Source organism: Prinia subflava, chromosome 20 (assembly GCF_021018805.1).
Source record: "Prinia subflava isolate CZ2003 ecotype Zambia chromosome 20, Cam_Psub_1.2, whole genome shotgun sequence".
Classification (NCBI taxonomy): domain Eukaryota; kingdom Metazoa; phylum Chordata; class Aves; order Passeriformes; family Cisticolidae; genus Prinia; species Prinia subflava.
This window is the reverse complement of record NC_086266.1, coordinates 6754807-6778298: the sequence shown is the minus strand read 5'-3', so window position 1 is coordinate 6778298 and position 23492 is coordinate 6754807. Positions and strand designations below refer to the sequence as shown.

The 23492-nt window shown below is 46.5% G+C and overlaps 1 protein-coding gene across 2 annotated transcripts in view; it reads right to left on the bottom strand.

Moving 5' to 3' along the window:
- NEXMIF (neurite extension and migration factor) overlaps window positions 1-23122 on the bottom strand; it is a 168561-nt gene extending 145439 nt beyond the window's left edge. For both annotated transcript variants that reach the window (XM_063416748.1, XM_063416750.1), the window contains exon 1: window positions 22986-23122. The gene's annotated coding sequence lies outside the window, so the exon portion shown is untranslated. The remainder of the gene's footprint in view (window positions 1-22985) is intronic.
- Between the last annotated feature and the right edge of the window lie 370 nt (window positions 23123-23492).

Genomic DNA, 23492 nt, shown 5'->3' with positions numbered 1-23492 from the left:
GTGGCAGGGCTGTGGCAGCAGCTGCTGCAGGCTCAGCACGACTCCCCACTCCAAGTGTTTATCAGATCCCAGCAGCACTGCGGCATCCAGGAGCGGGGATGTGCTGTTTTGTTCACATTTTAATGTGCCATCTTGCAGTAGATGCTTGCACAGCAGAGTAAATACAATCTCTATATATACCCTGCGTGGGCAGCAGGGGTTATTTCTGACTGTCTTCATTACACTTCGTTGCCAATTTGAATGTAAAAAAAAAATAAAATAAAATTAAAAAATAATAATAAAAAAAAAACCTCTCACCAATTCTCCAAAGTGACTTCAGTCTGATTTTTGTAATTATTTCCAGAACCTTTTCATTATGCAATTTTGAATACTTATTGAAAGCTCTCTCTCTCTCTTGCAAAGTTATCCTTGATGCAAGTCAAGCAAACCAGACAAGCTAAAGCTTCTCCCTCTTCCTGCTTTATTAATAAACACAGACATGAATGACATTCACAGTGTTTAGCCCGGAGAACAGTTTAATAATAATGCTGCATCTCGCTTGATGGGGAGGGAGCTAAAAAGGAAACTCAAAGGCTAATAGGTACAAATATTGTGCTTCAATTGCAATAAAAAATAGTGCTGAACTGTAAAAATGTAACTGATAGCAGCAATCTCCAAGATGTGGGTTGTGGTAACCCTCAAGCTAAAGCCGATTAGGTTTTGTTACATGGGTCCTTTGTGTGTTTTTGTGCTGCTGTACCAGTTAAATTGACCTCTACAGGCATGTGTGCTGCTTTTATCCTTTAATGGCTTCCCATTCCCAACCTAACTTAGGCTAGCAAAACCAAATAAATAAAAAAAAACCCCCTTCCACCTGTGAGAGGGAGATCTGTGCATGTGAACACCTTGCACTGAAATCCCGGGAATGCCAAGCAATTAGCACGATGGCAGCAGGATGGGAGAGCTGTCAGGTGGGATGCTGGGGCTCCAAAATGGAATTACAGTCACACACCAGGCAGAAATGCCCAGCCCCAGCCTGCAGCGAGTCAGGAAAGAGCATTTCAGAGGGAACACACGAATCTGCAGAGCAACACCAAGGAAAAAAAATTCCCAGACTTTCCTTGTATTTGATAATTGCCTGTAAAAGTCTGTAATCAGCTCTACAAATAAAAACCAGCAACTCTAAATGTAAGTCCAACCACTTCCATTTCCAGCACAGTTGGTCTGCACCTCCTCTCTGGGGCAGCAATGCAAGCAGCTGGCCCAGCCTCTTGCTCTGTGTGATGATTTTTAAAAAAGCAGAGACCTCAGGAGTTTATTTAAGACAAATCTTTTGCATTTGATGATGTGAAGGAGCCCAACCAGCAGGTCCACACAGAACAAGCCCCCTCGGCTGGAACGGGGAGCAGCTGCCACCAAAGACAGGCTCCAAAAACAAAAAAAAAGAGAGGAGAAAGACAGATGGGAAAATTGGTTCAAAATTTCCTCTTGTTGAAACAACTTTATTTGCCCTCTTAGAACTGCCCAACCTCAGGGAAACGTCACTGAGTCGCTAAAGGGAAGTTTTAGCCACGTTCTAAATATGTGTATTTTTCTGGAGCTTCAAGGAGGCAGAATTAGTCAATTTGGCTACAGGCCATGAGACATAATTAGTTATGTGAAGTATGTTTAAATATGTAACTACAACTGCTAATAGGAGTGCCCAGCCCCATAAATACGCCGTGATGTGATGGGAGAGCAGCTGGGCACAGGCAAAACGCCGGAGACGTTCCCAGAGGAATTGCCACCTCTTCAGGAAGAGGACTCAGAAATTACAAATCTAAATAATGACACACAGTGCTGAAATCAGGAAGGAAGGAGAGAAAAATGGTCTGTCTTTAGAGCACGTGGGACAGCGGGAAAAAGACACTTTGGGACTTGTGAGAAGCAGGAGGAATCTGCTCACAGAGCAACAGCACAATTCCTGCCTTCAGGAAATTCAGGGGTCACTGGAGATACAAGAGCCAGCACCTGGAACCCCTGAAAACCTCCCAGACACAACAGCCACCAGCCCAAACCCCCGGAAAACCTCCCAGACACCGCTGAGCAGTAACCAACCTGCAAGATATTAAAATAAAAAGAATGGTGTATTAAGCGATGTGGTAACTGCAATTTGTCATTTAGCACTGTGAATCTATGGATTTTAATGACAGGGTCTCATTTACATTTAACAATCAGTGTACTAGAACATTTCTTGGGAACTGGGGGTATTTTCTTGTCTCAGTAGGAATATATAGAAATTTCTTCTTGATTAACAACAGACTAGAGGAGTCTTGCCCTGAAATCTCAGTCCCTTGGTTTCTCTCTGGAGCTGGATGAATATCAACATACCAAACTGCAATCCTGACAAGAAAGCTCTCCAAAATTCAGCTGTTTGTAATAATTATGTATTTAACAATTCTTCCACAAGAATAACATTTTAAAGCACCTTTCATTTTATTGTTCATCCGTATCATACATCTGCTTTAAAAACCACTAGCAGCATATCTTGTTCTTAATGATACATTTTGGATGTGACTTTCAAAAGCATTTACAGCAACTCAGGAGCATAAATCCCACTGATACTCAACAGTATTTATGCCCTTAATGCCTGTAGCCATTACTGAAAATCTCATTCTTTTCCAGAGCTTTGGAGATATTCCAGAGGTCGTACATGTAGTAAGAAATGGCAAGTGTCACAAGGTATTTTGTATTTTACAGAAATGCTATGCAGCTTTAGGACAGGCATCAAGAATACTGAATACATGTACTTAAAACAATAATGGGGAGTTTAGGAAGCAGAGAAAGGCTCCAGCCAAATTTAGACAGTGAGTTTGGGGATAAGGTTGCTCTCTGTTGCATCCAAGCCAGTAAAAGTGGGATTGATCCTTTTTTATTCCACTGGAACATGGGGTTTATTCCACTGGAAGATGGAGCTGCAATGTAACTACACTGTTACACACTGACCACCACAAACCATAAATGTCTTCTACTCTGACAACAACAACCTAAACTTTGGGCCTCCATTACAGCTAAATTAAACTGCTGAGCAGTTCAATTAGGCCATTTAAAATGCGTATTTTTGGGCAAGGCCTAATTAGCTTTCAGCAAGTAGAAGAAGCCCCAGCCCTGATTAACAACCTCATTTACTCTGAGACACTCTTGCAGAGCCCGGTGATCACTGCCTGCATCCACCACTGGAGATCAGAAGTTGGGGTGCATATCAAATAAATATCAAGAAAATATCAAGTTGCAAGGACACAACGTGGGATTTTACACGGACCAGACAATCAGAGGATGACAGTGGCCTGGGCTGGAAGGGACATTAAAGCTCATCTCTTTCCTTACAAACAGGCAGGGAAACCTTCCTCTATCCCAGGTAGCTCAGAGCTCCATCAGACCTGGCCTTGGACATTTCCAGGGATGGGGCAGAGCAGCTCGCAGTGGCTCTTGTAGCTGCCACTGCTTCAGGTCTTCCCAGAACATAAAAAGTGCTGTAAATAAAATCACTTCAACACAATGCATGGATGAACATCCACCAGCTCCTGTTATGGACAAGGACCCTTGCACTGAGTGGGGGAACAGGAGTTTTTTTGCTCTGCAGCCTGACTGTCATCACTGACATCCTTGGGAATTGGGAGTCTACAACACCTTTGCACAACTGGATCATAGATTCCTACTCCCATCTTAACCTTCTGTGGAAAAAAAAGGATTAAAAACACTTGCTAATGAACATCACCAGTAAGCCACAGGGCCAGTGTTGCTTTTGAAGCAGAACTAAATTTGATGGATACAAAGAGCATTTAGCACTTGTACACAATCACAGAGCCACAATTCATCTGTGGCAAACTTCCACATATTGCAAGAAGAATTTTTATACAAAAAAGTGCACAGGAGTTTGCTCACAACAGACTCGGGAGCTGTATTGTTATTCTATGATCAACTGAGAAGCAAGAATAAAATAGAAACTTCCCAGTGAACACAAAGGAAAAATTACTCCAAACATCTGCTTACAGATCTTCAAATCAAGCTTTTTACAAAGCCTTATCTTTTAATTACCTCCTGCCCACTGCCACGCCATCACTTTTGGCTTGCTAATTTAATTTCTTGGACATTTTTGCACTTAGGAGTTTGACTACATCACTTGGTTAAACCAACGACAAACTCCGGGTAGTTGTGAGATGAACGACTGTAACGAATTTTGTATTTTAAATATGTATAGACCAACATTACAGGCTATTGTATTCCACAGAAGGGTCCTGCCAGCAGGAAATCAGACCTGCAAGAGCTCTGTGTGAGCGCCTGCTTGGCTCCTCTTGCCTGGTGGCTGCCAGCGCCCGGTCACCTCCAGCCCCTCGCCAGCTCACACCTCCCTGCTCCCATCTGCAGCTTGAGACGCGGCCTCCCTGCCAGGAACACAAAGGAGAGGAGGCAGGGGAAGCCAGGGAGACAAATCAGACAGCCAGGCAGTGCCCGACATCCCTGCCAGCACCATTCCAGGCCAGCACGATCATCCAGCCCCTGACTCCAGGCTCCTCCAGCACCGGCACAGCCGCTGGAGCCGGAGCTGGAGCTGCTCCCAAAGCTCTGCCATCCCATCACCACTGCTGCTCCCAAAGCTCTGCCATCCCATCATCACCACTCTGCTCCCAAAGCTCTGCCATCCCATCACCATCCCATCCTCAACACTGCTGCTGCCAAAGCTCTGCCATCCCATCATCTCTGCTGCTCCCAGGGCTCTGCCATCCCATCCCCACTGCTGACAGCAGCTCTGCTGCTGGGCCCCACCTGCCCTGCCAGATGTGACCCCTGTCCCTCAGTACTCAGCAGACACCACGGCCAAAGCGTGTCCCAGACCAGAGCTGTGTTTTTTGGAGACAGGGTTTGATGCTCCCTGCAGCTCCAGCTTCCCCTTAGGCACAGCTATTATCCCAAATTTTTTTGCTGGACTACTCTTCTTCCCAGGAGGGCTGAAAAGAAGCCAGGAACAGCAGCCCAGCTGCAGGAGGTGAGTGGTATTGCTCCTGCTCCAGGACAAGCATTAGCTGCCACCTCACAGCAGCCAAGGAGCCCCAGGGCTGGGCTCTCCCCTGGGTCAAGCACACAGACCTGGCAAGTGACTCCTAACCCTGACTGGGATTGCTGATCTGCTGTTAAACAAGCTGTGCATCATCTCCAGACCACCTTGATTCCTCCTCTCACACTCCTGTTCCTGGACACGCCTCAGATGCATGATGAGACTCTCAAGAGAACACACTGAGTTGTCGCATCAAGACTTTGAACAGACTCGCTGCAAATACAACTCACTTATTCCTTAATTAGGTTTCATTTTTTAATGCAAGCCTTCAACAATTAGCTCAGGAGAAACTGTGAAAGCAGAAGCCAGGCCACCAAGGACTTGTCCCACACACACCCCTCTGCTGGCGTGGCTGCACCATGACACAGCTGCAGCAGCCCAGCAGGGGTGTGGATGCACCCTTGGACAGCACTTGTACAAACCCTGTAAAATCCAACAGCTCTCCAAAGCAGTTCCCTGCAAAGCACTTGCCTGCCGTGACTCTTGCACACAAAGGGAACCATCCACATAACTGACACCTGCTTTGAACCGGGAAATAATCCTATCTCCCGAATGTCTGATCTACAAATGAGGCCTTTATTGTTTTCATTATACACACTGTTTACAAATGGTTCCATAAAACTCACCACTAACAACTCATCTCCATAATTAACTGAAGTAGGTGGAAACCAGAGTGAGGATTAAAGAGAGGTTTTATCAGCTTAACTCAGAGGTGTCTTCGTGAAGTCACGCACCCTCCATGTGCTGCTGCTGCCCTGGCTGCAAACCTGCTGCGTGGGGAACAGGGAGCAATTGGCATTTTGGCACCTCCACCTTGCTCTCTGTATTTGTCTGGATGCAGACCAGACAGCCACTGGTGGGAATTAGCAAAGGTCTGAGCTCTAACTGCAAATCTGAGCTTTAAAGGTGACTTTAAAAACTCTCCTACAATGTTTTGACTTAGTAAAAGCCAAACAGAACTCCTTAGACAATATGTACAAACACTAGGAACAACAGCTTGAAAAAAATAAATCATGATTTAGGACTAAACTCTCCAGATAATCTAATCACATTATTTCATACCTTGACTGTGCATTTCCTGCTCTGACAGGTGCAACTCCAACCCAAGTCAGACAGTTCCATCACCAGCACACAGAGCAAGTCTGCCACAGGGAGGACTAACAATGAAGATGGAAATACTCATTTTATTCCTTTCAAACTAAAACCCATAAGCGAGTTCAACTTAACACTAAGTGATGTAGTTGGTTTATCCTTTGCCTGCCCTTTTTTCCCCCAGAACTCCAAGATGTTCAACCAGGTACAACATGGAAGCAATCCAAAGTTTAAAAACATTGAAAGCAAATTCCAAACGTGCTCACACCACACCAGCAGCCACCTCTACAGCAGCTCCAGGACCACTGAAACCTTCCCTGAATTCTGTAGCAACTAGACTCCTAAAGATGGCCAGGAGTTCATATTTGCCTTTTCTGAAGCATCTGTCTGAAAAGGGTGGATTTTATTTACAACTAACAATGTTATAACCCATAAAAATCTGAGTTTATAGGTTCCTTTCCTGCAGTAATGTTTATCTGACAATAATTTTGCAGGTTTACAGAGCAGAGACACCTGGTCTCCAGTTTATTCTGAGGTCCAATTAAGTGGCAGGCAGGGATACTGCTGCTCACCCTCCTCACTCCTCCACCTCAGCCACCTGAAAATTCAAATCTCCTCCCCCTACTTTACCTTTATCTCTTATTTTATTAATGTTACTAAAGCCACAGTCATCTTGTATGTATTTATCTGAAATTCCTTTCCATTGAGGGTCCATGAAATTGTCTATATAACCCTTACAACTTGTTTAAGTTCAGTCACTCTCAGTCTGCACAGCAAAATTGGAAAACTTAAACCAAACCACCTCATTCCCATTCAGTTCCAAAGAGAATCCTCCTTCTGTTCTTGCAAAACAGAAACTAAAATAGGATAGCCCTGGATGTTTAAGGCCACCGTGCTCTCTAGATAAATTAAAAAATAATGAAATCCAGGGTTTTGAAAGAACAGCAAGAACTGCAAAGAAGGTTCCGTTAACCTTGAATAAATACTGGAAACACACAGAAACAGTGGATGAGTAAGAAATTACAAGCCATCTCCTACTTAGAAAACTTCAGATAGTTTCCTGACCACATTTCAGCAAAAACAAAGTTACCTTTATTAAAATGAGACCATTGCAACACTGTCACAGCCAGCCTGGGCAGGGCAGCAAACCACAATACCTGGAGCTTTTTTTAGTCCTGATGATCAAACCCTGTGCAAAAAAAACCCTGTACCAGCTCAGAAGGAACTGCACAAACCAGCAAAGGCAGAAGAAGCTTTCAGTGCCTGTTGCTTCCCCAGGCACAGCGAGCTCAGAGCACCTCGAGATCACTCTCACATCATCAGGGCTGATGGACAGTTCTGTATTTACTCAGAGATAACACCTGCCTCTCACAGGATTATTTTAGCACCTACTATAATGTGTTTAAATGAGATGTAGGCCTACAGGCACCTGAATTTGCTTTTTGATATATTTACTAAAATGCTGGCAGGTTGGATGCATGCTTTGCAGAGGCTGATTTTTTAAAATAGAGGAATTACACCTTGTTCTTACTTAAAAGTTTCTAAAATATTAGGCTAGACAGAGATCCAATTCCAAGCTTCAAACTGCTTGATAGACCTTGACAACAGGGCTGGCTTTTATGCATCATCTTGTAATGCAATAAATTTCGCTTGAAACAACTTCACCTATGCACCAGGACATGTCACTGTGATACAGAAAACCTGACATGAAAATAAAAATAAATTAATAAATTAGTTCCTCAGAGAACAACTGTCTTATGGCCAGAAAAACACACTTCCTATGAGAGACTCAAACAGATAATCTTATTTTAGTTTATTGGAAGGTAATTTAAGTAAGGAATAATTACGAAGTACAACTAATCAGGCAGCATGTAATTTAAGACTGGAGACAAAGGTATGAGAGCTGATAGCCACAGTCCTCCAATTTCAGCCTGGAAATGCAGTTAATGAAAAGCTGAGATTTTAACATGAAGTTAATATTCTACCTGGAACGATGGCACAGGAAGTTTTGAAGGTGTAACCTGAGCACCCAATAATAGAAAACAAACAGAAGAACGCAGCATTTCCTAATTTTTAACGCCTGTGTTTCTGCATGCTTGCTTTTCTGAAACCACATGGAGAGCTGCTTCTCAGAGAAAGCTCTTTTCCTTTATCCAGCTAACATTATTTGCCAACCTTCCTTTTCATTGTTTAGCACCAGAATTCCCCCTCTCTGCCGATGGTATTCATAAAAATCCTCTGAACTCTCCTCCCTCTCCCTTTCCAACCCTCCCCTCACAGACATTTTTTTGTGTTCACATACGAACAGATGACTCAACCCAATGATTTGGCCACTTCCCGTGGGGGAACACAGCAGCATCCAGCACAGATTTAGGAATTCCCATTTTTAACCCACAGCTCCTCCAGTTCCTTGTCCGCTCTGCCGGGCCGGGGGCCAGCTGCCCACACTGGGGCAGGATCTGATGGGCAGGAGCTGCCAGTGCCAATCCTGCACACTGCCCATGGATGTTTCCAGCCCAGCAGCACAGGCTGTGCTCCTGGGAAAGGAGAGCAGTGTTTTCCATGGTTGTTTTCCATGGTTGTTTTCCATGGAGCACAGCCTCTCCTCTGCAGGACACAGCTCTCTGCATGGATCTGCTAACAACATCACAGCATTTCTCCACCCCCTCCCCATGTTTCTCCTTTTTGTCAGGCTCTCCAGCATTTGTTCTGGGATCTAATTAAGGTCCCTTATCACCGTGGCAAGAGGGGGGCAAGGTCTAACAAAACAGCATTAATGAACCGATTGTTTTCACTGGGCACATACAGAGTTCTAATCCCCAAGATTGGAACATATCTACACTTGGAAAAAAAAAAGATTAAATCTAAAGGAGTCTGTGTTGTTTACATTTTTGAAAGACTTGGACTAGAATCCCTTATAATCCAACATCACCTCAGAACTTATTTTTAATGGGAGTTTTATTCTGATTAGGACAGGCAGCTTCATTTTGTCTCCTCTTCTGAGCATATGCAGAAGTCTCGCTCCTACCATCTGACTCTCCTTCAAAGAGATGAGCTTCCCGTAAACTTCATTAGTTAGATGCCATTTTATAGGTAATTCAGAACCTCTTCCCACCTTTCTGGGTTATTAAATCTATTAACATCCCAGGATATTGTTATGTAAGTACTGCTCATCTCCATTATGCAGCAGAATTAGACGAGAGCGATTAGAACCAGGTTTGCCTTGTTTCATCTCCCTCCCTGTGTGAACTCAGGTACCAGAAGCTAAGAAAACCTTCAGGGGATGCAACTTTGATTCTGGAGGGAAAGACAAAGGAAGGAGAACCAAAGAAGTCCACGTGGGCAAAGAAACAGGGGCTTCAGGTGAGAGTTGTAAGCGAGAATTTGGTGCTGTGCCTCCTTGCCCTGCAAGAGCAAACGCCTCACTCCTCCCAGCATTCATATCCTTGTTCCCTCCCTTCCTCTTCAATCCAACTTCCAGTGACATCCAAGGATTTTAATGCCACTTACAGTCAACCCCCCTTGGAAGGATTCCCTCCAAGAAATGTCTCATTTAAATGCTACAGAAAGTGTTCCTCTTAATTCTACCCCCTCTTGCCACTGGCTCCCCAGTTGCCTTTTGAAAAAAACTGCTGCAAGAGATTAATTTTTGGACAAGAAATCAGTCCTGGCCACAAGTAATCTGCAAAAAGAGCTCTCCACCTTTCACTAGAATAGAAATCTTGAAAATAGAATCCTGAAGCTTTCAATTAAGCATGAGAACTCCTCTATGCCATCTAAAGGGGAAGCAGTTTTACAGCACAAACTTTGAAGGTTGCCTCCTATTCCCATTCTGTGTACTAAGACACTGAAAATCTGACCTGCCAATAAAATGTAACATTTTACAAAGCAGGATGCAGAAAGGAAGAGCCATGGGATACCATAAACAAGAAAGAGCAACAGGAAAAATGCAAGGAGGAAACTCCAGCAGAGGAGGAACTAAACTTCTTTTTACTAAAAGAAATCAGAAAGTATTTTTAAAGCAGTACTGAGAGACTTCTTCAACACACTTTTCAAACTTCAACTGATTTTCAGGACACTCTTGGGAAGCAAACACATCCATATTAATAATCCCATTAAACAAGTGGGGTGAACAGGACAGAGAAGTGATGGCACTGTTGTAGGGAGAGAGAAGTCAACACTGGCTCAGTGATGACCTCCTGTGTATTTTAAATGCAAACCTACTTCCCTTGTCCACTGTTCTGCTGTCACACATTTTGGAGAAGAAAAGCCAAAGACAGAGAGGGGGACAGCAACTTGAGCCCACTGCTCCACATCCCATCTAGCTGTAAAATCCCTGCCTGCCTTGGTCCCCTGCCCCTCTGGACAGTGAAGTGTCCTCTGCTGGGAGTCCTGGTGCTCAGGAGAGCATCACACAATCAAACACAGCTCCTCACACTGGGCTGGCTCCCCCCTCCCCTCTGCACCAAGGATCCCAACAATAATCCCAATGATTTTTATCCCAAGGATAAAAACCATCCCAACGTGCAACAATTTTTAGGAAATGCACGTTTGCAGACAGTGTGGGACAACAGGACTGTGAGGGATGGCTGCTAAGAACACAAAACACTTGTTGCTGTGTGTTTATGTAGATGGCAAAGAAACACACCCAAACCAGAGTTTGTTTTGTCCTTTGCTCCCATGCTCATGGTCCCACTGGCCTCAGCAAGCATTGCTGAACCACACAGGTTTTGACAGGGTTAAGACAAAGTTTGCTGAGGAACCAACACTGCCAGAAGCAGGCTGGATGTTAAAGCCTTCAAGTCTTCTGGCTACCACATATCACTCACCTCCCAGAAGACAAAAAACACTGAACTCCATTCAGAATTAAGCAGCAGGCTGACAAAATAAAGAAAACTTGGCTGGGTTGCAATGAGCTATAGCACCTCACCTTTCTCACCTCCAGTCCTGCCTAAAATGCTGAGGACTTTGTAGAATCATTTAGGTTGGAGAAGACCTCCAAGACCATCAAGTCCAACCATTAACCCAGCACTGCCAAATCCACCACCAACCACATCCCCAAGTGCAACATTTTGGAGCTTGACCCCAATAATGTTTTCTACATGAGAGTGCTCAACCTAATTTTATTTCAGGCACGACTGTAATAAAACTACTTCTCATTACAATATGTAATCAGTGGCTACCTTTCCAAAATAAAAATGGCCATGAAATTCAGAATCAGGCTATTCTTCTACAAACTAGTAATTTTTTTGCTCAAGCTCTCCCCAGATATAAAACCACTTACATTGACAAATGTCACAGAATTACAACTCTGACCTATAGGGTAAATAAAGCCAATGTGATTTAAAATGATTCCAAGGGCTGGGAGTTGGACTTGATGATCCTTGTGGGTCCCTTCCAACCCAGGATATTCTATAGTTCTATAAAATTCCAGAAATCCTGTGCTTACACAGCCTCCCCACCCTGCACATACATTCAGGAACTAAATACATTATCTAGAGGTAGTAAACAGATTTGTAATGGGTGTCACTTATCCCTGTCAACGGCGCTGATGAATAACACTGTTAACATGGATCAGATCGCCCACCAACTACAATCACAGGCTTTCCCTGTCCAAGAGCCACGGAACTTCTCCAATTAGTTGCTCAGAACTAATTGCCAGATGCAATTTTCCATCAGCAGTTTCTTCTCCCCCCTTTACGTGCTCCTTTTGCAGGCATTGCCCACAGCAGCAGCCCTGCTCAGCCACCTCCCTCCCTTCTGTCCCACACCTAATCTCTCCTCACAGCTTCTGAGCACAGCTCTTCCAGGCAGCTGACATTTAAATAAGCTCTGTATTGACTTTCCTCTGCTGTACCTCGAGTCCTCCTTGTTTTCCTTGTGTTCATATTCCAACTCTGCTGCTCTGCAGCTCCTTCTGAAGGTAATGGAAGCGGAGCTGGACTGATAATCAATAAATACCTTCACCCTGCAATCCCTCAGGGGCCCAGCTCAGGAGATTTCCCTCTCTTCCCATGCATATTCACTATTTTGGATACAAACTTTTAAAAGGCAAGAAAAAGGTTCTTTCCCAAATCTGCAGCGTGTTTCAGACCACGCTAAGCCTGTGAACTTTTCTTTAACTCGCATTAAACCGATACAACTTTTAATTAAAAAAGTAATTTTGAAAAATTGCTTGTGCGGTGCGGAAGGTGATGTTCAGACAGCATCACTGATCCCTGGAGTTCTGCAGCCTTGAGTTTAATAAACTGAATTTTCAAAAGTAAACACAGCTTGCATCAGCACGAACCTTCTATTTTAGCCTTGTATTTTCCATCATTTCCTTGCTTAGCCAGAAGAGGATGCACCACACACTAAACACTGCATGGGTGTCACTGGAAAGGGAGAAAATTCCCACCCCTGGAGCTGTGTCCACTGCCAGGTGAGGAAGCTTTGCCTCTGCTGGAGCAAGGGAGGAGGGTGAGACATCTCCTCCTCCCCCCAGGACCAGAGCTGAGCTCACAGCCCATCCTCTTGGTGAAGAAAATCCCAGACACCACAAGCACTGCCCGAAAATTTACACCTGAGCCTCTGCAATTTTACCCTCACACAGCAGCCTCCTGCTTCCTGCAGCTGTAATTCAGGATTTATTTTGCCTAATTTGCTATTTCCTGTAGTAGGTAATCCAGCAAGGGGGAGGGGCAAAGGGCAGAACAAAAGCAAAATAAAAACCAACCCAAAATGTCTTGCCCTAAGCAGCAACAAGTCAAAAATACTCTCAGGTTTCATTCTGTTTGTTTTTATAACTGTTCACCTGGTGGTTTTTTTCGAGTTCTTTTAGAACAATCATTCTAATTATCTTTACTCCATAACTTCAAAAAGATGCTCCATGACAGTGGGTGCCATTTCTCCCTTTCCTCTCCTCTTTCCCCCTAATCAATTTATCCCAATTATCCCACTGCCCAGCCCATAGGCTCAAACAAGGGCTGGGAAGCCAAGATTCTTGGGTTCCTTTCATTAATTTCCCTGTGAGCTGGTTTGCTCCTCTGTAGAGCAGGGAGAGGTGGGCTGTGCAGCTTTATCCCTGTTTATAAAACAAATACTCTGAGAATCCAGGCACGCTGTGCTGATCTGAAACACCAGGCATTCAGTTATTACACATAAATAAATATAAATACAGCATCTACCATCTTCACTCTTATTTGCATTTCTACTATTTTAAAACTTCTAATGTTGTTAGAAATGCCAAAAGGAGATGATTTCATGTTCTCATGCCTATTCCACCAGGAAATGGTGGGCCTGAATGCAATTTTTTCCTTCTGCTAAAACTGTACTTCTAAACGTATTTTCTCAGTCAAAGCTTCATAAGAAAGCAACTTTAAAGGTGTTGGTTGCAGCTGCAGTGAAATAAACACTTAAACATTCAGGACTACCCATGCTGAGCGAGGTATTTCATCTTCACATCCTCTAGCTCCCAGCACCACCAGTGATTATCCTGTAAAACTTAATTCTGGAGAGCGTTTTATTAAATATGCATTCGGATTTGGTCTCAGTTCCATAAAATATTTAATCACATGCCGAAACATTACCTACCCCACCAGGTTTGGGTTTTAGGCTGTCTGGTAACACACACAACAATCCCCAGAAGATAAAACACGTTCATTCTTTATCTGAAGGGCTCCACTCCACAGATCAGCCTCTCAGAGATGTGCCAGCTCCAGCTCTAACTAGCTCTTCACACTTTTTTTAAAGACTAATAGGCTCCACATATTCATCTCCAAAGGGTATAAATTCCCTTCCTCTCTTTCCCTTTTAAATATGTCAGGCAACATTACAAAAAAATAACATCTGTGCCACAGTTATGCAACAAGCAGCATGATAACCATTAAACTGCACTTTACAGGGAGTGGGCTGAATTAAAAAATAAAACAACAAAAAGGAAACGGGGGGAAAAAAGTTTAAAACTTCACCTTGAAACCTTGGGATCAGGGAAGGTTTCAGCACCAGCACTCTCCCTTGCTTATTCTAGACTCCCTATTTTGCTCGTGGCTGTTAATGGCAGCCTGAATACAGATGCCATGAACTGCAAAAATGGATTGAATGTGGCTGGAAAGGGCTTAAACATTCAGTAAGAAGATGAAGGATCTCAAAAGTGATTTTAGTATGTGTGTACATTTTGTCAGTGTATACCAACAGCACTATACATTCTTTTCTTGCAACACTTAGCAAGCCTTCTCTTTTCATAAATATAGGTCAACAGAGCTAAACTCTGTTTTTGCCTCAACTCCCACTTTAAATGCATAAAAAATTAGATTTTTAGGGAGCAGAATGAAAGGAATGGTGTATTTCATGCTATTATATACCCAGCCAAGGATCCCAAAGGGTTTGTTTGGGCTTTAAAAACAAAACAAAAACCCTTGGCATTTGTCAGACTAAAACCATTTTTCTTTGGTCTTTGCACAACCATCCTTTCCAGATTTGAATAAATAACATCAAACAAACTATTCTGACTTCCATTTACCATGCCATGCACAGAAGTTGGTCAAGGACAGACAGAGCAGAGTGTGAAGCATTTGGGGACCCTGAGGAGGACCCTGCAGAGCCCCCATCAGACCTGGAAATGCTCATTCCAACCCCTCCACTCCCCTCTTGTTATTTATATTTAAGCAGCCTTATATTGCCCCAAAAAGAAATTATTCAAACAGCCACAGATAACAAGTTTAGCAGCCACCACCACAGGGTATGACTGTACCCGTAAACGCAGGCAGGGGGATGAAGGTATTAACAAAATAACAAAAATGCCGATTAAACTCTCAGCTACACATCAAGTTTTCAACCTGACCCTGGCAAATGTAGGAGTGATTTAACACAGCCCCTTCAGCCAATGCCCAGGCCTGAGTAACAGAATATAATACAGGATAATACCCTTAAATATAATTATGTATTATATAGGTACAATACCTTATATATATATATTATGTAAATACTGCAATACCCTTAAACTGCCTTTTGTTTTACCATCAGCCCAGGAATGCAGGGTGAGAACTCATAAATTACATTGTCAGCTGCAGATTTCAGATATTTTATGTTTACTGCTCGTTGCAATGGGGAACATAACCCTTCTGCTTTCACACGAGGTTTATGGCACAAGACAGTCATTAAAGCATTTCTGATACAATATTTGGACTCCACCATGAACAGACTCACTGATCACAATGCAGATGAAGATTTCCCATACCACAACAGGCCAAAAAGCTTCAAAACACAATTTAAGCAGCATTCTCCTCTTCTCCCCACCACTTTCACTGAAATGTCCACCAGCAATCCCCTCCTAGGAGCCACCTTCCCCTTGGCTCTTTGCTGGCATTGAGGTTGTTTTGTTTTTAGTCTCAAGCCACTCATTTCACCCAACAACCCCACCTGCAGTGGTTGAAAAGTTAATCTAAGATGCTTCCAAGCCCCTCTGAACTAATCTTTAGGAAGTCTTGGACTCATCCTAGTGAGGATTCCAGCACACAGATTGTGCACAGAGAGGTGAACACCATGAAAAAGGGAAAGGCAAAAAAACCCCAGAGAGAACCTGAGATACCAAGGTTTGCTTAACACATGAACTGGAACCTGTAATTCCATAGACAAAGGAATTCCACACAAAAGCAACCACATCACGGCCATCAGTCACTAATGAGCTCCAGCTCTGCCCATCCTTCCTGCAAAGCCAGAAATGCTTCCAAAGGGTGAGATCAGCACTAGACCCTGTCGATGATTAAGCACCAGATTTTAAACACCCTTTGCAGAAGAAGAGAGAGCAGTAAGCAGCACGTGGTTCTTAGCTCAACACTGCACAGGGATATAAACTATAACCTGAAGTTAAACCCTGAAACACAACTCTGTGCTGCCTAAAACAACCATAAATTGTGATGCTGAGCGATCAAGGCAATCAAAAATTCACTCTTTCAAACCAGAAACTCCTTGGAAACACAGTGGCCTGCCCAGCCTCCCATCCACCTCCCAAAAAGCTGCTGCTTGTAGCTGCTGATGAGGCACCCCTCAAACACAGCAAGCAAGGAACGAGCACAAATCAACCAAAGAAACAGCCACAACAAGCAAAACTCCTCTTCCTGCAGCACAAACTCTCTCCATCAAACCATAATCTAAGCAGACAAATAAGACAATTAAGTAAGTGAAGGTTACTGGGTCAGGACAAATGATTTGTTCTGCGGGAGGTTTGGGCTGAGGGGTTCCTCTGCATTTGCCATGCCTGGCTGGGCTAACGCCCTCTGCTCCACACCAGCCCACGGGCCAGGAATGGCCCTGAACTCCACTGGTCATCAGCCACACTGCCCGAGTCACAGCCAGCTCAATTCCTGCCCCAGTGCCAGGGAATGCTCCAGGTACTGCAGAATGAGTCTCTCTCTCACACAAGTCGCTGCATGGAGAGGTGATTTCGATATAGGAGATTTTCTTACAGGCAGGCGTAAACAAACCATGGGAAATTATTGTGTGCTGCTCCCTCCAGAGCCAGTGGTGCCAGGGAGATTGGGGTTTGCTTGTTTGCTTTCACAAACTGAGATGAAAAATTGTGGTCAGCAGCACTTTTCCTTCTGATCTTCCCAAAAATTCTACCCATTTTTCCACGGTAAAGGCACAGCTGTCAATGAAGTTAACCTGTCCATGTAATGTTAGCAATAACATTAAACAAAAAACCCCACATCACAACTTTTTGTAGCTTAAAATCATCCCCAACAGTTTTCCTCATGCAAGTGGGAACAGTGACCACCCTGAAAAAGGCAATTTTCATTTTCCCCCTCAATGTTCAGAGACAGCCAAGATTACTAATTGCTCCATTCCCTGGAGCAATATGAAGTAAGACCCAGCATCCATCTGTATTACCACTGAAATACCAGCAAGACCCTTAAATTCATATTCAGAGATTCATTAAAACATGACCTTGCAAGGCTACCAGAAAAAAAAAAAAAGCTTCTTGCTGGCCAACCAGACACCAGATTCCCTCTGGACTGGTTAAATTCCTGGCCACCCTCCTCGTTCCCATGAAGCAGTTAAGTATTTCTCTAAAGTTATTCAACAACTGTGAAGGTCAAGTATTGTCCTGACTGGCCAGTCACAAACAAATCCACCTTTCATATCCATCTGTGCCTGAGCCACTGAGTAAAACCTCAACCAGAGGGGGAAAAGGACAGAAAATTTGTAGCAAAGGGTCCACCTGTTCTCCAGAGCACAACTGATGCTTGCAGAGGGTTCAGCTGACCCAGCCAGGGACCTGAAAATTGGGGCCAATACAGTGGATGGGAAAGAACTAATTTTTTTTAATGTATAAAACTCATAGTTTCACCCAAAATACAAAAAAAAATTTAAAAAGAGCTTCAGTGGCACTTCTGAAGAATTAAAAAAAAAAAAAGGCTTTGGAAGCTTTAGATTTGAAGCTTCACAAGCTTCTTATGAAAAATGCAAGCTTTGAAAAACTTCTGAAGAATTAATATTCTTACTTTGGGCTCTTCTACTGCCAACGGACTACGGATGCTGTAACTAATAAAAAATAATTAATGCCAATAAACAGGCCCTTCATAAGGCTTCAGCTTCTCTCCTCCATCAAAGACTCAACTCATTCATTGGGACACTGCACAGGAAACAAAATTCACCCACAACTTGTCTGTTCTACGTTTGGTTCCTCTGTGCTGTAACTCACAATTAAAATCCTCCCAAGCGCGAGGAAGGGAATCTGATTTTTTTAAAATAAGGACACAGCTCCTAAAGCTCAGGGCAGAGACCTCACCTGGACTGGAAGTGGGAAGGAGCTGGGATTTTGTGTCCCAGGGCTCAGCAGGGAATGAAACAACCAAGAAGTTTCTCAGGAGTGCTCCAAGCACCCCACACTGCACCGAGCCAGGCCCGGCACTCCCAAGGTCTGCCCATGTCCTTTAAATGATAAAATCCATCTGAGGGCCAAAACACCCCCAAAAACGTGACAGCCTCCTCGCATCAGCCACCTCCTCACCACTGCCAGCAGGTCAGGGAAAGGACAGTGACAATGTTGGGTTTCACACGTGAGAGCAGAGGCAGAGAACGCCTCGGCTGCTCGGTGTTATTTCGGGAACCCTGGCACTCCTCACTCCAAGGGCCTCAGGGAGCACCACAGAGCAGGAAGGCACCTTCACACCAAACCCACCACCAGAAATCCCTTCTGCACGACAGAAACCCCACAGAAGCAAGAGGAAGAAGCTGATAAATTGGCCAAAAACCCCTGAGTGGTGTCAAGGCCAGGCCCACAGCCCCTGCTGCTGCCACCAGCCTCGGTGACACGCCAGTGGCACTGCAACACCACAAAAGGGGACAGCACAAGCCAGACCTCCTCAAGCCCCCTCTTGAGACAGAGCATCCAGCATCGTGGTCTGATGGCCAAGGAAAACAACAGCTCCTGGCAGATCACAGTCCTGACAGTGACAATTCAGAGAAGGGTTAAACTGATGGGGTAAATCATTTAAGCTGGGGTCCAAGCAGAAACAATGCAGCTGGGCCAGCAGGGAGCAAATCCAGACAAGGAGACTCATCAGAAACTTCCAGTGACACATCCACCCAGATTCTGAAGATGCAGCACAAAACAAAGATGTACGAGATCAGTGAAAGGCAACAATTAGCCAGCAGAATTTTCCATCACGGGAGACTATCGAGACAAGAGCTTGGATAAATTAAGCAAATCAGTTATCTCATAGTCAAAAGCTTTCTTAAAGGCAAACAAGACTGCAAACACAAGCTCAGATTGCTGGGCATAAATCACCTCCTGAATGCTTCGGGGTTAGAGGGAAGCTCTGCTCAGGGACAACACCCCCAGTGTGCCCATCCCAGATCCAGTGCAGCTCCTGCAGCCGAGCTGGCACAGACCCTGCCTGCGACTGGAGGGCACTGGGCCACGTCCCCGGATTATTCACAGGGCTGACGTAGCAATGCAGATATCATCCGTGTCACTCTTTGGAGACTGCATAATCATAGCTCAGCCCATGCCAGAGCAACATGAGGAACACCTTCTGTACAGAAGAAATTCTCAAGATTTAAAGTTTTAACACAAGCTAACAAACGCCAGGGATGAAAGAAATCCTGGGATGAAAGATCTCCATGACACCTGCTTTGAATAAAAAGACATTGCTACAGAAATATCACAGACCTGCTGGTCTAGAGCCTTTGCTTCATGTCATTCCCCAGACATCAATTTGCAATAGAGGCGCACAAAAGCAGCATTACACAGATTACATGCTACTCCCCTGAACTGCAAACAAAATCCACCCAGCACTACCACCACAGCCCAAAGCACCACGGCACCAAAGCCACCTCCCCTGGCTGTTCCTGAGATGAATTTGCTGAGGATGAGGGTTCAACACTCATCTGCAGAACTGACAGCTCCTCCTGCAAACTTGGCTCTGGCTCAGCTTTCCCAAACGCTCCCCATTGCTCCTCGTGCCCACAGGCAGGTCAGCAGTGCTGCCAACCCTCTGGCACTGGCAGCAGGACAGCTTTTATCCCCAATTCGTGCATCCACACCTGGATGTTCAAACCTCCTCCTCATCTTCAGCATCTGTAACTTCACTGCTTTCTACGCAACACCATGCACAACAATTATTTAATGTTGGGTTGTAACGGCATCCAGGAGCCCTCAGATCAAAAAACCAAAAGGCTGAGATACCACCACACCACTCACACCACATCCAGGTAAGAAACCAGGTGTGTCCCTGTTCCAGAACAGCCCAGACTCTGCACAGGTGACAAGTGACACTGCGGGTGTGTACAACCAGCTCAGAGAAAAGAGGGAAGAGCAAGGTACCAACAAAACACGGTTTGCTCAGTTTTATGCCACGTGGCTCATTTACTCACTGCTGGCAGCTTCCACAAAATCAGGCTCGTCAAGCACCTGACTGTATACACAGGTAATGATTATAAAGCCAACTCAAGCGGGGCTAAAAGTACACAAAGATCTAGCATGAAAATAAAAAAGTGCAATCCTCTCCCAGGTGGAAAACAGGACTTTGAACGTAACAGGTGGATTACATAACAATTACTTTGCTCCCAATTCTCAAAATATTTTTTTTTAAATACCCTCGCAGACCGAAAGTTGTCATTACTGAGCAGAAATAGCAATTTTAATCTGGTAAATAGTCAGGCTGCCCACCTCTCTCAGGGCCAAACACAAACTCAGCAACAGCAGCATCAAAGAGCCCGCACACAAGGACCAGGGCAAGGCCTGGAGCATCCACTGCTCTCCTCCCTGGATCCTGCCCAAGGAAAAGATTATTTCCTAATGCTGCTTTTTGTTTGCAACGGGGCATAAACTTCAAGGGGATGGTTCACTGCTGTGCTGGGGGAAAGCAGCACGCTTCGGTTGTTGCTACAGTGGAGAAGCTTTAATATCCAAAAAATGCACCTCGCATCGATGGCTGTGGTCCCACAGCCAGGATCCAACCTCAGCCAGACCCCTTTGTTTGGGAACACTTTCTCCCCAAGCCTGGGGCCTTCTTGGTCCTGCAAGCACATTTGAGTCTTTTCATATGTTTCTTTGCAGAGGCAGGAAAAAGATACACACGTGACCCATCACAAAAACATCCACGAGGCCTCACCATCTCAAAAGAGAAGGACACCACCACGCCACTGCCCCACTCAGACGTACTCCCTGTCCCAGCTAGGGAAGTTAAAGCCCACTGGCCACAGCCTCTTCTCTTTTTTTCGATCTGAAAGAGACTCCTCAGCATTCAGGGCTCAACATTCAAGTGGGCTGCCAGAGCCTCGCCTCCAAAAGGCAACAGCAAACACAAAAAAAGGAAAAACAAATGCACAAAAATCCCCCCTCCCTGCCCCCAAGGCTGAGCAGAGGGCGAGGAGCAGAGAGGGGAAGGGGGACGAGGCACACGGGGAAGGCGGCCGGGTGCTCCCCTTCTCTGCCTCCCTTTTATTCCTGCTGAGTGTAGTAACACTTGAACTGGCTCTCTTTATTTGCAGCCGGATACGCGCTTTCAAAGATACTGTACTGCTGTGTAGGCCAAGCAGGGACTCTCTTTCTTCCCTTGGTTAGGGCTTTTGGGAAAATAATTATTCACCAGAACTGCCATCGTGAACAGAGCAAGCTAAATCAATGTAGCTTTGTATGGGCCATTGCCACTGCAAAGCAAATACTCCATCAAGACATGGATCAGTGAGAATTTTATCACTAGGAATCCTTATGCACATCTTTGTGTATTTTTAATATCCACCTTATCCCTCCCCACGCTCCTGCACCCCACCCTCCCCACGGATTTGTCTTGTGTCACTGGCAGCTATGGGGCTTGGCTGTGAGATTCACATCAGTAAAAATGCCTTAAATACACAGGCTTATTCTCCTTAAAAAAAATTATAATAAAGCATTGGTGCAGAGCAGATTTATTCACTGAACAGGTTGATTTATTTAACAGACTTGACATACATCAAAACCTACTATAGGCTTACATAATTGTTATCCATTTAGCGGGTCTGCTCCTTTTGTCAAGTATTTGTTTTTCAAAAGTGATTCACTAAAGACTGCTGCCTTCTGCACAGCTCACATACCTTAACAAACGCAGTCTTGCATGGGGTATTAGCTGGAGCGACTTTAAATCGCATCCTACCTGCTTGAGCGCTGCCGCTATTTATTAGCCTCTGTATTATTCCTTTACTAAACCACACGCACACAAGCAAAATAATAATAATAATAATAATTTCAAAGGGCAAAGCAAGAGGCAGGAGCGTGTGCAGGGGCACAGGGAGCCGGCGGCAGCCGCGTGTGCCCGGTGTTACCGCAGCACAGCCGCTCCAGCGCTGCCAGCAGGTACGGCCGAGTACCAGGATGTTGATGGCTGCACAGAGGTTTCGGGGCCGGCGCGGGGCAGGAGGGGACGAGCGGAAACGGGGAGGGGAAAAAAAAACCCCTCCGGGAGGATTTCAGGACCACGGAGCCGTTTTGTTTTCCCGCAAGCGGCTCGCCGAGGCCTCGGCTCGCACAGGCGCAGCGCTCCCTCCGGCCTCACGCACCCACCCACGGCTGCCGGCCGCGGCTCGCCCCGCTCCGCGCCCACCCTGCGCGGCTCCCCGGCGGCGCAGCATCGCCCCGAGCAAAGCCATCGTTCATCGCCGGCCCCTCGCGGCGTGTTTGGGTTCATCTACCACACCGCGCATCGCTCGCTCGCCTCGGAGCCGAGGAAGGATCTCGTTCCCCCCGCCTCGCTCCAGCATCCTCCTCGCACACACACACCGGGCACATCCCGGGGATGGCAGCGCCCGGGTGCCGACCGCACGGACCCGGCGCTCCGCCGCCCGCCAGACAGATGGTTAATTACATTCACAGCCGCATTTTGCGCTGGGATAGAGTTTCAGACAATGAGCCAGTTTTATTTGATTAGCCAGTTCTCTAGTTTAATGCGCGCGGTGACAGCTACTCCCAAGGCTGGGGCTTTTTTTTTTTTTTCCCTTAAATAAAAATAAAAATCCCATCCCCCCTCCTTCATTATGTTTTTGTTCTGGCCGCGGCTGAAGTAAGCGCGGCCCCCGCGGCCGCCGGGGGGCCCGGCGGGGCGGCGCCCCCGCCCCGCGCTGCACCTGCCCGGGGGGGGGACACGGCGCCGAGTTGCCGCCGCCCCCCGTCACCTCAGACCACCCTGGCACACGCACACACCCCGCAACTTCCCCGCAGGCCTCCGCGCAGGCCGGCGCTGCCATCAGCATCCCCTCCTCCTCCTCCTCCTCCGCGCTGCCCCCGCGGTGTGCCGGCGCGGGAGGGGAGGGGGGCCGTGTGTGCGTGTGGCCGAAGCTCCGCCGCGGCGGGACTCACCTCGGCGCGGGGCCCGCGATGGAGCGGGGCTCCCCCCGCCCGCCGGGCGCTGCCGGTGCTGCGGCTCAGCGCTGCTCCATGCGCCCGGGGCCCGGCGCGCGCAGGTGGACGCGCCCGCCCCCGGCCCCCGCCTCCCGCCGCCGGCCCCCGCCCCTTCCCCCGCCGCCGCCGCCGCCGCCCCACGGACGGGCCCCCCGGCCCCGCGCTCCCTGCGCAGGGACGGGCGGAGGGCGGGAGGGAGGATGGGGGGCGGCGGCTCCCGCCTCGCCTCGCCCCGCCGCCGCTGCCGCCTCCTCCTCCTCCTCCTCCTCCTCGCCGCCGCCGCCCCCCCCCAGGCCTGCGCCCATTCAGGAGGTGCCGGGCAGCGCCGCCGCTGCCATTGTTCGCCGGGAGCGGGACCGGCGCCCGCCCGCTGCCCGCAGCGCCCGGCCCGGCCCGGCCCCGGGAGCGCGCACCGCGCCCGCCCCGGCCATAAAGGGCGCGCGGCCGCGGCCCGGGCAGGTGCCG